Source organism: Sinohyriopsis cumingii, chromosome 10, assembly GCF_028554795.1.
Source record: "Sinohyriopsis cumingii isolate HCF-2022 chromosome 10, ASM2855479v2, whole genome shotgun sequence".
Taxonomy (NCBI): Eukaryota; Metazoa; Mollusca; class Bivalvia; order Unionida; family Unionidae; genus Sinohyriopsis; species Sinohyriopsis cumingii.
This window is the reverse complement of record NC_142970.1, coordinates 67229338-67240751: the sequence shown is the minus strand read 5'-3', so window position 1 is coordinate 67240751 and position 11414 is coordinate 67229338. Positions and strand designations below refer to the sequence as shown.

The window sequence follows — 11414 nt, the reverse complement described above, 5'->3', positions numbered from 1 at the left end:
GAGCCCCGTAAATAGGGGTACCCTCTCTGTACAAAAATAGTAAGATGGTGGCACTCGGCCCGACTGAAGCGCCCTCTAGTTACGTTGTCTGGCTATAAGTAGCTAGCTCTGCTTCTTGGTATTTCCCTGACTACATTATGTGCATTGCCTACATGCGGTGTACATGCCTAAACATAAATTTCAAGAACAACACAAGCTGGAAAAACCAAATTCACAGATATGTACATATCTTTAATTCTTGCACAATAATAGTTCAAAAAGTCACAGTATACCCTTAAGGTCAGAAATTTGCCAATATGCGAATTGTCCCTTGCCACCTGATATCGTATAACGGAGTACAACACAGGGACTAGACGAAGCAGGGAACCACATTAGTTGATCGGCCCGTTTTACCTGGCTTTTCTTAGGTATTTCTACGGCCAGTTATACTGTTTGACCTACTGTGTGCTGAACAATGGCGCTAAAGCCATAACAACAACAACAACTTATCGTATTCAACAGCTATTAATTGATCATCAGTAGGGGAGTGTCAATATAATTGATACGTGATGACAAGAAAGCATTGTCTGCCTTCAGCGTAAAACAAAAATTAAGCTGGTTTTTCCACGACTAAGACGGAAGTAAATATGCCATAAATACAGGTGACTAAGTCAATTTAGGTTATTGATAAAGCAGACTATTGAGATTTACAGGCTTCTGGAGTATCCATACCTGAAAAACGTTAAGGCTCCTTAAACCACGGTCGTGAAGGTTCAATATACAATCGAATCATGAAGGACTGGAATGGGCGTTGAAACTTATCAGCGATGGCACACATACATTTGAGTCCTTTTATGGGATTGTTAGTCAAGGTAAGATGTTTTCACGTCCACCGTTAATTCGATATGAGAAAACGTAATTGTATTATCTGGTACGATATATTCGCTACTCACGATAAACGAGGACATCATCACTCATGCCAGTGTACAAAGATTGCATAAATAACCGTTAAAAATGTGAATATAGCTTAATAACAACAAAGTGTCTATTATATAGAAACCTTAACATAAACAATTTTCAGTTTCGCGAAATAAGTAGTGATTAGCATTGAATATAATTTATTGATCAACATAAACTACTCTACAAATAGATAATGTCATATTTATGTGTGTGCATTACAACTTACTAATCTTTGATTGATTTAGACATCGCCACATATAAAAACCTTTGAAAAAGGTTAGTAGCAAATCTTCGAGAAATAATACTTCAACAAACACTAGGATACGAGATGAGTTATTAGATCCAAGTTCACAGAATTATTGCGCGAATCTCGCATAGAGTATACACAACGAGATTTAGTAAAAGGAAGAAATCTTACACTAGAATAGGTACGTACATTTTTCAGAAACTTAGCTAATAATGAGCTAATTAAAATATATACACCAAAAGTAGACCATGGAAAACCATCTCAGCGTAGTAACCTTGGTTACAAGATTACAAACTGGTTTCCGATAGATACGCTTATTTCAGCTTAATGAAAGAAACTATAACAGATGTTAATTACAAGGCGATTAAGAGCTACACAGAAACCAAGTTTCAAATTAAAATGAATGTAAAACTCATTATTCAACAGTCTTCTGAACGAGAACTTGATTTAATTTGAACAAAAGAGTAAACGCAGTTGAAAATTGTAAATAAAAGATAGGAACACTATAGCTTGAACTGACGTAGACGATAGGTATGATATTAAAGAGCTGAAAAGACCGATCCCAGACGCCAGGGGCTTCAATAAATCTTTTTCGGGCCCCTGTCGTATTATTAGCTAGTTACCCGTCGAGCCTGTCGAAGAATTTGTGGCATCAAAGTTGGCTGGAAAAAAAACCCTTGAAACTCCCAACGAAATGCTGGATTTTCTTTTGAACTTTATAAAAGACACTGGTAAATTATTAATACTGCTTGGCCCAGTCCTTAAATCCCTCCACATTATGTGGATCGTCTTCTTAATTGTATAAAGCAATAAACGATGTGTAAAAAGCGAAGCGTGTAACCAGGGTCGGCGCCAGACTATCTGGCGCTCTAGGCAAGTAGGCAAGGTTAGATTCTGGCGACATCCCTCCCCCCCCCCCCGAAAATATCAATTTTAAAATTTATAAAATTTATAAACAACTCAAAATAATAATAAAAAAAATTAAACATTTGAGCAGAGACCAAGGATAATTTGCTCTGTGCTCAAATGTCCGGACCCCCTCCCACCCACCCACCAAAAGCACTACTTGATACTATTTTATTTGCAATATTAAGACAAGAATAAACAAACATAAAGACGGACATTTAAATACCCCACACAGGCCATTTCTTTCCTTGTTTATACCGTTAAAATAAGGAGTTAGCCCCCTCAATTTGGTTTCCGCGGCAAACTGGTGGGTTCGTATACGCGTGATTCCACAGAAAAACTCGTGGCCTATAAAAACGCGCGAACGTAATTACGTCCTGAAAGTTTCGTATACGCGCGATTTTCGCTCACTCATTTGGCTTGTTCCGGTCAGCCTGGTGTTTCGGTCAGACTGAATCTACCAGATTATTTGTCCCTGTATGAAATAAACCAGGATAAAAAACGACCCTCAATAAAACTGAAATAGATTTATTTATTTTTCAAAACTGTTGTTGATTTGGAGAAATGCGCCTCCTGAAATCAGCACCCTAGGCGTCTGCCTAGTTTGCCTATATGGTAGCGCCGGCCCTGCATGTAACCTATGAAAAAGGCACAGTGCTGTGTTTATATCTCCGTATTTCACTGGTTACCTATAAAAGCGCTCATATTTACAACATGAATAAAACAAACAGTCCTTCTTTACACTGTCGTAATGAATGCGTTGCTGGTTAAATATTTCGAGAAGCACCTTTGAGGTTGTCTGTCAATTCAGCCAAGTGTAAGGACTATCGATTTATAAGCACTCACCCCACCCCACCCCCAGTTTAACGTTGTTTTTGTGAGGCTTTAAAGGAACCGATACCATTACATTATATTTAAATCCATTTAGTTTTAAAAAGTTGATAGCCGTTGATTTTATGTATGCGGAGTGTTAACTGTAGTTGTGACTCATCAGTAGTACCGTCACACGAACTAATTCAGAATTTGTTACGTGAGCATGCATACATTGTGAATATCTTTAAAAACTAGTTCGTTGTTATTCTCTTTTCAGCAGAACATGAAAGAGGATTCAGTGACCAATGTCACAAATATAAGGGACAAACACTTTATGTTTTGTTATGGAGGTGGTGGACGTGTCAATATTATAGTAAATAATATGGCCTTCTTCTGGACTGTTTTGAAAGATTTATACTGGGCCGATGCCTGATCAAGGTCAGTTTAGTTCAGGACTCGACCAATGTGAGAAAGTTGTCAGTAGCTTCCAGTGGGTCGGTGGTTATTATCGGTGTTTTCTCCGGGTTCTTTCTCGATTAATTATACTGGCTGCCATGTATAGCCTATCTTGCGCTTAGAAATGTCATTAAACCCAAAACAAGGTCAACAATAATGATCCGTTGCTCGTAAAATGCATTATCAGATTGCATATTTTAGCTCATATAAAAATACATTTTATTGATAGTTTTATATTTTACCAATTTATAACTTTTCATTTGTTACGTACTATACGTGCTATTTGGCTACACCGCACTCACACAGCCTGATAGGTATATTCCCATTACCGATAGCCCTTAAACACAGGGGCAATCGGACAATAACTGACATCAGGACCTGGAGGTAATACGTGCTTTATGTGAAATATCTTGAAAGGCGAATACACTCATGCATTAATTTATTTTTGATTCTTTTTTTTTTTTTCACTTCTTCTCATATTTAATGTATGGCAAACTTGCAACGTTGTGCCAAAAATGATAGGAAAAAAATGAGGCATTTGAGTCATGGCAAGTGGAATTTGAGTAATGACTTGTGAATATTGTAAAGACGCTTTGTCTCTTGCTCTGAACCTGTGCCTGAAAAGCAATTATTTTATCACTGAAGATAATGTGAACTTGTATAGAAGATAAGTAAAGATATAGAAGATAGGTGCAATATAATGCAAAATGATATAGAACAAGAGTACAATATAATGTGAACTGGTATAGAACACGTGTACAGTATAATAGGAAATAATATATATATATATATATATATATATATATATATATATATATATATATATATATATATATATATATATATATATATATACAACACGAGTACAATATAATGTGAACTGATATAGAACACGAATACAATATTATGGGAAATTATATAGAACACGAATATAATATAATTTGAACTGATAGAATGCATAATTGCTGATATTATGCTTAATGAGGATCTTCACTCATAATTGAAAACAAATGAATATTTAGATTATATGTATAGTTCTCTTCCACCCTCCCGTTTGTTTGTAACCCTCTGCAGACTTGTAAACAATCAAGCACGAATGATATATAATATGTTCTAACCTGATTATCGACAGGGTTCCCTAGCACTCTCATCTTGTACGCATTCCAACCTGATCGCAAGTTTTCAGGGTTACAACGAACATGCTTGATGTTCATTTCCGGTTGCTAAAAAAGTAATTCTTTAGTGATACATGGAAGACAAAAGATGTGACGCATGCATCCACTATTTGCAGCGTCCAGCTTTATTATTTCCCAAAACAATTGAACAAAATAAGAATGTAAAACCGTGTAACGCATGGGTCCAAAAGGATGTATAACTAAACGTTGGGGAAATTTGCTGAATTCTTCGGAACTTATCGCAGACGATGATCAGAATAACCCTGTTGTCTGAATAAATAAAATGCAAATATAAGAGTCCGTTTTATTAAACAAACTACCCATTCGCTTGCAACTCGAACAAGATGACAGTGTTAGATGTCGACAATTAAGTGAAACATTTATTACTTGATGATTAAACTAAGTTTTGTGACTTTAATATCAGTTTATGCTTTTAGTTTTTACAGTCGTTAAGGGTTACAACAAAATGGGGAGCAAATAGTCCGAGTTTCCTCTGACCCTTGTCACCCCATTTTTGATATCTGAATATTCATGTTGGGGTGTAGGGTCTGAGTCTATTCCCTATCGAAAAGTTGGAATTCGCCGACACCATTTGGGGTCGGCATGGGGTAGTCGCTTACTAGCCGGCCCAACAAACTTGAACGACCTTTCATTGAGATATACCTGCATGCAATCGATCGGAATATGATTTATTTTCTCAAAAGTCGTGAGTATAGCATTCGTCATGTCTTTAATCCGCTGACAGACGAGACAAAAGTATGTCGTTGCCTAAATTTAACCTGGATCTGGTTATTTGCATCCTGAGTCACATGACTATACAAATCTCACAACTAACATGTCAATGACATCAGAGGTCATATAGTCACGTGATGGCCGCCATAATGTTCATCAGCAAAGGTTTCCCACGATCGCAGGCAATCAGTAAAGAGAATACTGCACACTATTTTCTTGAGCCTATTTGGACCAATCAAAATCACATACAGTTATATATTCACATTTTGTAATATCAAAAATACTAATCTGCAGACACTATAGGCAAGGTGTACCCACTAGGTGATAAACATGGTATGTAGATTATAATATACAAAAGAGAAACGCTTCTTGATTTCTGTAATTTCATATCACGGACTAGAACTAAAAATCTTAAATACATTAAAATATTCCATACAAAAGAAAGAATATGCCATCAGAGTTCTTGAAGAAGGATATATGTCGATATGAACCTGGAATATCTCCATATCAGTATCATCATATCAATGTTATTTTATTAAGTGATGAAAATATAATCCAAAAAGAATATTATTATGTTCACAGCGTTTTTAACTACTTTAAATTCAAGACCGCCTGAGTTATGTTGCAGGCGATATTCAAAAACTTACATATATATTTCAAGAACGTAGAAATACATGTCTTTAGAACTACAATCCTGATCCTGAACTCAAGAGCTAAGGATGATAAATAATGCCTCACTGAAGATTACTCAAGTTAAGTTGCATACATCACGTGGTATGGATATGTACTTACTGACAGAAAGTTATACTTCAAAAAATGATGACGTTTATCATAAAATTAATCATGCGCAAAGATTATGCTTTTTGATCATAACATTTGTTGAAATGGGCAATGCTGCAACCACTTCCAAGTAATGCGTTTTGATTTTCTGGGCAAATAAAGGAAAAATAATTGATATTAAAGAAAATGTACTAAACTGATCGGACATGCATACATACATACATAGATACATACATACAGACAGACAGACAGACAGACATGCATGCATGCATACATACATACATACATACATGAAGCCATTATGTTTAATTTTAGCTCGAGGAATTTACCTTTATTTGATTCCACACAAATATACATCTTATATTTTTAAACATTTGTACTTTATTGGATACAATGTAAATGTTATAACTTCTTCCTCCCAGTGTTCTAAATGAAACCGAGTATTTAAAAATACGACCAAAATATATTGCATATTAGCCTTAGAACAGATTTTTATTGATTACAAATAAATCAGTATTGTTGCCAATATAAGAGATTTTCGCATGTACATTTAGATTAGCGTTTTTTTTTTTTTTTTTAATATTCAAAGAGCAGAGTAGAACGGAGTTTAGATAATCAGTCACTGTGTAGTGACGGTTCAGGACGTACGTATATTTAAAATATTTTTCGAATTAATGTCGTAGCCCTCAAGATCCTGTTTTGTACAGTGAATTGGCATGATCTGACTGATCGTCACGAAATATGCGTTGTAAAGCAAATTTGCATCATCTGAGTGACCTTCACGAAATATGCTTTGTATAGCGAAAGTAGTGAATGGGGACAGATGAGCCTCAATGGGAATTAGCATTACAGACCCCCCCTGGGACAGATTAGCCTCAATGGAAATTTAACATGGAGAAAAATCGTGGGACAGATTAGCCTCAAGGGAAATTTAACATGGGAATATGGGACTGTTGAGCCTTAAGGGAATGGAACATGGGACTGTATAGCGTCAAGGGAAATTTAACATGGGATTTTTAAAAAAAAAATAAAAATAAAAATAAAAATAAAAAAGGGGTAGGCAATCGAAAGTCATTCTCTTTTCGAGACCTATGAGTGGCCCTGAAAAGGGCCTTTGGGTTTATGTTAATGTATCCATTAACATAAGTGGCACTGCATTGGTCTTCTTCTTGTCCTTAGGCTGCGCCTCACTGTAGGACCGTAAATCAGCACTCTTTTGAGGCATCCTTGTCTTTCTACGTAGATCCTACGTATCCACAGACTGGTGTCTGTCCTGTGGACAACGGTCCACTTTGATCGGACATACATGAGCATGTCCGTCCTAAACATCATTGAAGACACAAGGGTGGATGATTCAACTGTGGTCCACATCTTGAGGCGACGAGAACAGGTGAATCAATGCAGTGAACTGCGCTTATTTATAGGTAGAGGAAGGATTGAAACGGATTGAGTTCATTCACCAATCCGAACATGCGTTACAAAATTCAGTCAGCCCGCATCCAATCCGAAAAGAACAGTCTGTGACGTCACGTGGTCTATATAGATTCGCTAGCGCCTGTGACAGTGATTCAACATGACGGAAACTCAGAAAACGATTCATTGGGGTGCACCAGCAGTGGAGACCACCCAAGGGAACCCGGACTTACTTTCAGAAGAGGTAAATTGGGATTTTGTGGATTTTCTTACCTCGCAAGAATTTGTTCCGGAACCTTCGTCACCTTCATTACCGCAAGTGGAGAATTTTAGACAGAGACAGAAAGAAGAATTGGAGAAATTTATACAACGACAAAAGGAAGCGGAACAAGCTTTTCTCCTACAGCAACAGCAGCAAGAAGAAGAGGTAAGAAAAAAACAACAACAAGAAGAAGAAGCAGCAGCAAAGAAACAAGAGGGTGAAAATCAAACGGTCACGGTACTGTTGGACATTTTAGCAGAGTTGAGAAGTCTGAAACAAATGTATCAGACTTCTTTATTACGACCGAAGAGAATACGACCTTCCCGAGCTAAACACGTCAACCCTGTGACTAAGCCCACCGTACCACCCTTAGTGATTTCAACCCAATCAACATTATCAACAGTACGCAGTCCAGAAGTAGGCCTTGGCCGTGGCAAAGGCTTAAGACAGTTAAAGTTGATTGCTTAAACTCACCCCTACACCATAAAAACCAAAGGCCCTTTTCAGGGCCACCCACGTCTCCCGAAAAGAGATAGCCTTTCAATTTGCCAATAACTCAAAAATCAACAAAAAAAAACCATTTTACCCTATAGTACGTGTATATGAGTGCGTGAGTGTAGCTTCTTATTTTAAAATCAAAACTCAAAGACACTTACCTTATATAATTAATTTATTCTTTTATCCATAATTACAATCCAATTCACAATTCACAACAGAGCACTTTAAAAAAGTTCATACACTTCTTCTGTCTCATTGTTTAGTCTCTCTGTTTTTCATTTTCTTCACCGTCACACCCTTTTCCTCTTCTTCCTCCTCGCTTTCTTCCCTTCTTCTTTTCTTCTCCTGTTTCTTTTTCTTCACCTGTCGGCTTTCTTCCTCTGAAGAATCCCTCTCTTCTTCTGAAGAATCTCTCTTTTCTTCTGACTCCTCTTGTTTCTTTTTGGGGCAATCTGGAGACCAATGTCCTTTTTCTTGACAATAATAACAGGTATCTTGACTTCTGTCTTTTCTAGCCCCTGTTTTATTTCTTTTTTGACGTTCTGGACACTCTGAAGACCAATGCCCTTTCTTCTGACAGATATAGCAAGTATCTTGACTTTTATCTCGAAAGGAAGGAGAGTAGTCCGTCGGCTGGTCTGAAGAGAATTTTCTAATGACCCCTCGCAAAGCTCTGATGAAATATTCCATCTGGGTAGTCTCTTCCATCGTTGTGCTCGGTTAGAGAGTGAAATGAATAGTGAAAGGACAAAGACACACACCCTTTTATATACGATGGTCTGCCATGACTATAAATTAGTCTATGGTGTTTAAACTTGAGTCATTTGACGTTTTGCACTCAAGATGAAACGATCCTATTCATTTGAGAAGAAAGAAGAAGAAAGTAAGAGGCAGAAACGTGATCTATCGCCTCGTACCAGAGCTGAAGTCTTGGCACAAATTCATGCCAGTGATTTTGAAGAGGACATGAGTGAACCAGAATTCGAACCCTCTAAACCAAGTTCACCACCCTTAGTCAACCCTGAAAAATACTATTCCATTCGAGAGACGGAAAAGCGCTCCTCTAGAAAATTTAGAACCACGGCTAACAAATATACAGTGAAGTTTAAAGATTTCAAGGCTGAAGTACCGTTAGAGAAAGCAGAAGGGTTCATCACTGGGGTGTGGGATTCCTTGCTCACCGCACTCAAGCGACAATGTCAACCCAAAGAAGACGATAGCTTGAGACTTTCCATACAACACGACGGTTTGAAATCCCCTGTTTGGATCGAGTTTAGCACCCCTGCAGAATTGACCGCTTCCAAAGTCATGGACAAGATACAACACGTGCAACAATCTAATGACCAGATTGACATCACCGATGGAAAAGCCACACTGGACATGACCCACGTCTCTCCTCCTCAAGGGACCGGACAACGCAATAAGTTGTTACTGGTGAACGAGCTTAGCAGCACCAAAAAGAGTCTCGTCCAAATTAACAATTCTCAAGACCATATGTGTTTAGCCCGAGCCATCGTGGTGGGACGAACCTATGCCAACAAGAACGACACGACAGAATGGAAAAGAGCCTCGAAAACTATTTGACGATCCGACCGAGCCAAACAACGAAGTGAAGCAGAACTCCTGTTGCAACAAGCCGGCCTGTCCAAAGACACACCCTGTGGCATTCCTGAAATGCAAAAATTGCAAGATGTCCTAGCTCCACGCTACACCTTGAAAGTGCACCCTCAAGAAATGCGCGGGCCTCTGTTGTATCGAGGGAAAGATTTTAAGGACGGAAAATAAATTCACCTTTATCATCACGATGACCATTTTGATACCATTACCAGCATCACCGGATTCCTGGGATACGGTTATTACTGTGAGAAATGTGACCATGGTTATAATAATCGAGAGCAACACAAACATTGCGGATTGAAATGCTCAGGATGTTTGGCCTCTTCACCCTGTCTGAGCGAAGGACCAGTGCCTTGTTCAACTTGTCTGCGCACGTTTGTCAGCCCTACCTGTTACCAACAACATTTGAAGACGCAAGGTTCACAGCAGAAATGCGCTTGTCAACTCCTGAGATTGTGCCCTACGTGTGGACAAGGCCTACGTACCAACAGTGCCAAGGCACACGTATGTTCAGGAAAGAAAAAATGTCACATTTGTCATCACATCGTGGACTTGGAATACCAATGCTACGTGCAAAAATACCAACCCCCACCAGAGAAAGAGGACGGTCACAAGAAGAAAGGCAATTTCATCTTTTTTGATTTCGAATGCATGCAAGAGACCGGCATTCACATTCCTAATTTCTGCGTGGCTCATCGAGCGTGCGAGAAGTGCATTCAGGAACCTATCTTCAGTCATTGCCCTCACTGCAGTAAGATTCCCGGAGGGCGTGAAAGAATCTTTCGAGGACCGAACACGTTTGCCGATTTTGCCCAATGGGTCTTAGACCCCATCGACAAGACATGGAGTCAAGAGGACATCGAACGTTACGGAGATTGTCATCGTCATGCCACGGTGATGGCTCACAATTTCTCCGGATACGATGGACAGTTTCTTTTGAGATACTATACGGAACAAGGCACCGAACGTCCTAAAGTCACTTTGAACGGAGCCAAAATCATTTTCATGCAAGTGGGACAAGTACAGTTTAAAGATTCGATGAGCTATTTGGCCATGCTTTTGAGTCGAATGCCTAAAACGTTTGGAATGACAGAAATGGCTAAAGGGTACTTTCCACACTTTTTCAATACGGAAGCCAATCAACACGCCGTTCTACCCCATTTGCCTGAGGCTCACTATTACGACCCCGACAACATGCGTACCGAACAACGAGAAGCTTTCTACGCTTGGTACCAGGCTCACGCCTCCGACCCTTTCGACTTTCAGGAAGAAATGCTAAAGTATTGTCGTTCCGACGTGGACATTTTACGGCGTTGCTGTGGTAAATTTCGAGAACTGTTCATGGAACATGGAGGGGTCGATCCTTTGAAAGAAGCTTGCACCATTGCCAAAGCGTGTTCTTTAGTGTATCGACAACGATTCATGCCTGAAAACACCGTGGCTGTCATCAGCCCTCAAACGACCAACTTTGTCAAACGTCAATACTCGGTCAAAGCCCTACGTTGGTTACATTACTTGTGCGACAAGGAAGACAAATGGATTCAGCATGTCCGCAACGGAGGGGGTGAAAAGACCA

At 38.9% G+C, this 11414-nt stretch overlaps 1 protein-coding gene across 1 annotated transcript in view; it reads left to right on the top strand.

The window, feature by feature from the left end:
* The first annotated feature begins 382 nt into the window (after positions 1–382).
* LOC149790318 (uncharacterized) overlaps positions 383–11414 on the top strand; it is a 35291-nt gene continuing 24259 nt past the window's right edge. The window contains exon 1 of the mRNA XM_089973444.1: positions 383–851. The gene's annotated coding sequence lies outside the window, so the exon portion shown is untranslated. The remainder of the gene's footprint in view (positions 852–11414) is intronic.